The sequence below is a fragment of the Spinacia oleracea genome, chromosome 3 (genome assembly GCF_020520425.1).
Source record: "Spinacia oleracea cultivar Varoflay chromosome 3, BTI_SOV_V1, whole genome shotgun sequence".
Taxonomy (NCBI): Eukaryota; Viridiplantae; Streptophyta; class Magnoliopsida; order Caryophyllales; family Amaranthaceae; genus Spinacia; species Spinacia oleracea.
The window spans coordinates 12694428-12700427 of record NC_079489.1 but is presented as its reverse complement, the minus strand read 5'-3'; positions in this window follow the sequence as shown (position 1 = coordinate 12700427).

The window sequence follows — 6000 nt, the reverse complement described above, 5'->3', positions numbered from 1 at the left end:
AATTTATGTCGTTATTACTAATGTTTCTACGTATGATACTTTTTTGGGTGCGAATTAACGAGAAGGGTAATACGAAGCACTCTGTATTGGAGGAACTATAAATGCATAACTGATATGTATGAGTATATACAAAACACAGCTAGCCACTCGTGTTCGATCCCTCGCAACAGCAATTGGGAGGGGATTGGAACATATCCACCCAAAACTCGCCCCGAATTCGGATTAGCTCTAAGGATGAACAGGGTGCTAACATCAAAAAAACATAACACAACAAAAGAGAAAAAAGATTAAAAATAAATAAATTACAGTCAATCTTTTTTTGAAAAATACGGAGTAATATTTTTATGTTAACTTCAAAAAAAAATGGGACAATGGTATTTTTTTTTTAAAGAAATGATTTTTTTTTTACATAACTTTTAAATGCAGATAATATTTTCTAAATGCAGAAATGAAAATTACAAAACTTCCCTAATTAATTATATACTTCCTCCGTTCATTTTTACTCGCAACGTTTATCATTTTCACACATGCCAATGCCCAACTTTGATTTTAATATTTTTAATTCTCTTTAAGTAAAAATTATAAAAATTGATATTTTGAAAATACACATTGAGACGAATCTAACAATAACCCACAATACCCTTCCAAACTCGATTGTGAATTAACATACCTTTAACATTAACATTATTTCCCAATCATGCGGATATCACTAAGTACGAAAAAACAATGAACTGTGTTGCCCTTAAATACAAAATAAATCAATTTATGATCTATACCCATAATCCAAAATAATCGTTCATATAGAAATAATACTTTATAAAAGTAATCGTATGTACTTATCTAATAAACATTATTGTCTATTCTAACAATAAAATAAAATATTCTAAAATAACTTATTAAATATACCCGCTAGAAACATTTTTAGCCACACAACTTCCATTTATCGATTCTGGGATAATACAGAGCATCACATCCTTGTATTGTACCATCGTGAAAGTTAAACCAAGCTCCCAAACTCTAACTGGCACTCATTCGATCATCAAAGAAACTGGTAAATAATTGTTGCAAGGAAACTATAATATTCACAAGGTAAAAATTACAACATGATATTATAAAAAGTAGCATATACATGCCGAAACAAAGCGTACACAAGATCTTATAAATGCAACTCCAATAAGTTTTTCTGGAGTTGTGAAGCCTTCCGGTACACATAGTGGCAAATATGTCATAGTACCAATTTGTATCGGATCAAGAGTAACTAATGGAACATTATACGCAGTTGCAATTACGGGGCCCATATAGTCCATGTGCATCTAATAATCATGCGGACAAGGAATCTCGTAATAGTTAAGCCCACGTAATATTGCTAATGCCCTTCTTGACTTTGATTCCATACAACCATCCAAAATTCCAAACGACTCTCTATGAACAAATATTAATCCATACACACTCTTCTCCACTGGTCCTCTGACCCATAAATTTGATGTGCCACTGATCTATAACCACAATTATCGTCTGCACCTACATTTTTATATTCATAAATAAATGGTACCACATGAACTGGAATCTCAACAGATATAAGATCTTCCCTCGTAGGATTTTTAGTGGAACTGGATTTTCTTTTATTACTCGACGAAGGTTGTTGAGTACCACGATTAGAAACCTTTTTCTGTAAAGGCTCCCAGTATGACAAGTCTCTTTTTGTGGAACTTCTACTTGGTGGACGACCCTTAGGTCATATACAAGCTCTTCCAATGGAACTGATTCAGGGTGTATTATCTTCTGCAATTGAAATATATATTGTTTCTTGGCTTCTGGGGCTTGATTCTTCATTTTTTCAAAACAAGATTTTAATATTTCATTATCATCATCCTGATAATGACTACAAGCTAGGGCCAAGAGGTGTATTAGAAGTCTTAAAACCTTCCATATGAAGTGTCCTCCAAAATATATGTACATCATTTAAATCAATACTCTTTCCTTCTCCATCAAATAACCTCATCTCATGTTCGCATGGGAGTGAAGGAAATAATGCCCTTGGTCCAAGTATGCATTTAATGTTAAGTCTAATAAATGCGGTTCAGTATTAATTAACAAGTTAATAATTCAGCGAGATCAAGTGAACTGAATGCCTAGGTAGAGGCCGCTTCAGTTCAAGTGGAATTAATGATATTCATCCACAGCTTATATACTCTTGACTGAACCCGTAGGGTCACACAAATAGTACGTAAACGGATCAAGTATTTAATGGCATTAAATACTCCATCTGTGGATATTCGGAATCGACGGATCTTGGTTTCAGTGGGAGCTGAGATCGTCAAAGGCAAGAAATGAATACTCCGGAAACAATGATATTGCCGGAAATGGAAATATGGATCGTATCGGAAATATAAATATTATCCAAGTCGTAGATGTTGCCGGAAACGGAAACATGGTACGTATCGGAAAATATTATCGGAAATGGAAATATTGCCGGAATCGGAAATATTGCCGGAAACGGAAATAATGTCAGAATCAGAAATATTATTGGAATCGGAAAATAATTCCGGAAACGTAAATATTAAATATTTGTTCGAAACGGAAATTAATTCCGTAATCGGAAATATTAAATATTGTTCGTATCGGAAATGAATTCCGGAATCGGGAATTTAATCGGAAGCGTATCGTGCGAATTAGCATCGGACGAGACTTGCTAGACGAAGTCCCAGTACGAAGCCAGGCCCTCACCCAGCAAGCCACACACTTCAACACACACGCCAAAGCCTCGTCAGGCCCAGCGCAAGGCCAGGCCCAGCAAGGCATGGCGCGCGCGGAACAAGTGGCCTGCGACGGACATGGGCTGCGAGCAAGAGCAGCTCGCGTGGGCCGCAAGGCTTGCGCGGGCTGTGCTCGTGCTCGTGCTCGTGTGCGGTTGTGTGCAATACGAATCCTAAAGCTATTAGAATTCGTCCTATGATTAAATCCTAATCCTAGTAGATAGAATTTATTTAATAGAGTCCTAACAGGATTCTAATTAAACTAAATTGGTACTCTAATAGGATTCTAAGTCCTTTTCCATAATCCTATAAATATGTGCCTAGGGTCACAAATTTATATACAAGTTTCAAGTATTCAAAACTAGGATTTTTAAGCAGAAAAATCAGTCATATTACTTGCCCTATTAGCCGAAATTTTATAAAACCTTAAGGGCGATTCTAATTGGTCAATCTTAAGGCGGATCCGGACGTGTTGTGGACTATCTACGGAGGGACGACATTTGGAGTCCTAAAGACTTGTTCTTGTTCGGTTCGGGCGCAGCTAGGGAGGGCACGCTACAAAGTGTATGCATCTAAATTATGCTATATGATTATGTGCAATTAATATGTATCCTGGCATCTAGGTTTTTCCGCATGATTTATGTTTTTCATATGTATCAAACCTAACAGGGAGACCATGTGAAGTTCGCAAATAACATCCCCAAGTTCCTAGGTCAGTTCCTACTTCATGTCGATCATATTCCGCATTAATTTTTCTTATTGCCAATGTGAAACTTTACCTCTCAACTGACTCATAAGATGTAGAACCGTAATATGAAGATCAATGTTCTTAGACCTAACAAAGCTGGCTTCAATTTCATTTTCTTGAAGTTCTAACAAGGAATGCAGCCTTTTCTAAATTGTATATATCCAAGCTCCATGTAGATGTCTTCAAAAATCTCTTCAAAGCATTATGAGAACTTTCAACCCTATTATCAAATGTAAAGAAATTAATCATAAAACCAAAGAAAATATTACATAATATAATTATTATAACTATAAAATAATACCAATAATAATACCTAATAGTGGTATATTTCCCTAAGTGAGATATCTTTTTCGTATAAGCTTGCACAAATTTCTTTGAGTGAATCAACCATAGAGGGGAGAGAGGGCAGCCATGGATGTTAATTTTCCATGTAGGAGAGAGAAAAGAAGGGGTAGAAAGTAGGAAAAAGAAAAAGGGAAAAGAAAAAAAATTAATTACAAAAATTACAAATCAGTCAGGGTTAATCAGAGGTTAATTTGGTTAGTTAGGGGTTAATTTGGTTGATTAGGTGTTATTGACTAACGGCGTCAACGTCCGTTAGTCATTAAGGGTATTTGGTGTATTTATAAACCTCAATGGTATTTTATGCATTTAAAAAAAAATTGAGAATATTTTGTGCATTTTGTTAAACCTCAAGGACATTTCATAGAAAACCGTTTAAATAATTAACATCTGATCGAGTTCTGGTATGTGCTCATTAGTCCAATATAATATACTCCCTCCGTAATTTATTAGGAGTCACACTTGAATGGGCACGAGTATTAAGGAAGAATAGTAGAATGAAATAAAATAATAAAGCAAGCGGGTTTGGGGTAAGTAAAACAAGATAGCGGGGACCATTAACTTCGGTGGCCAGGTTGGGTTTCTGAAATGAATTGTTTAATTTGGTGGTGGGTTATAGGGTAAATTATATATATATATATATATATATATATATATATATATATATATATATATATATATATATATATATATATATATATATATATATATATATATATATATATATATATATATTATTTAATTAGATGGTGGGGTATAGAAAAGTTACTAAAAATAGAAGTGTGATTCCTAATCAATTACAGGCGAAAATGTTAAGTGTGACTCCTAATAAATCATGGAGGGAGTAATGAATATATCCCGTTTCCAAAAATGTTCTTTCAATTTTTTCGAAAAGAGTCGCAACTGTAGAAGAAATACGTTATTATTTTAAAGCAATTAAGGTTTTGTTATGTTCGACTTATTTTGACTTATTTCAGACAAAATAAGTTTAGATAATATAAGTTCATAAAAAAAAAATACTTCCTCCGTCCCGAAATACTTGAACCGATTTGACCGGCACAAAGTTTAAATAATGTAATTGATTATTGACTATATTTAATTAGATGGTAGTTGATAATGGGCCATTTTTTTATATAGATAGGGGATATGTGTCAACTTTTTAAAGGGGGTAGGGGGTAGGGGGAGAGTGCATGGGACCACAAATGACATGTGAAAGGGTAGTTATAGTATTAATAAAAGTTTACCATTTAGAGAAGCGGTGCAAGTAATTTGAGACATCTTTATAAGGAAAGCGGTCCAAGTATTCCGGGACGGAGGGAGTAAGTTTTTTTCCGACATTTTTACACACAAATAATTTATTTCAGACAATATATGTTTTTTTCTAGATAAAATAAGTCCAGATAAGTTCGGATAAGTTCAGTTAAGTTCAGATAATATAAGTTCAGACAAAATAAATCGAATAAAACGGAGCCTAAGGGTGTACTTCGTATATAGATATGAAATAAGAAGTAACTATTCTAATAGGTAGCAATCATGTACTCGTTTCGTCCCTTTTTATTCTTTACGTTGGATATCATGCATGCGATTTAACGACAAAACATAGTCACTCAGATCTCCCGAACGTGAACGTCATTAGTTGACAAGTTAATATCGATTTAATTGGTTCTCCCTTTTCTCTCTTCCTCTTTCAAAACCCTAATTTTCTAGGGGCTACCACCAACCATTAGGTTGATGGTAATCCCCTTTATTCTTGTTTTTTCTTGCTTTTCCTAACTTTTGATTTCATGTTCGGAATAAAAACTCCATTCTCTCCCTATTGGAGAGTTTTTTTTACCAATTTATTTGGTTATCTGTACCCATTTATTGGGTTTTATCTCTCTCCTTGTGAGAGTTTGGGGTCATGTTTTTAATTTCGCAGGAAAAGTTGATTTATTGATGAAGATTTGTGCAGGGTTACAACGGATGTCATTCTTACGTCTACAATTAATTGAATCGAAATTAATTCAATACCAAAGCTACAACAGATCGAAAGACCCCCTCGTTGAGGTTGTATCAAACAACGATGTGAAAGAGGGTCGGGTATTCATCATTGTCAGATCTCATCTACATGCGATCGTGGTTTTGCTGGATTAGAATTTTGTTTGATCCAAATTA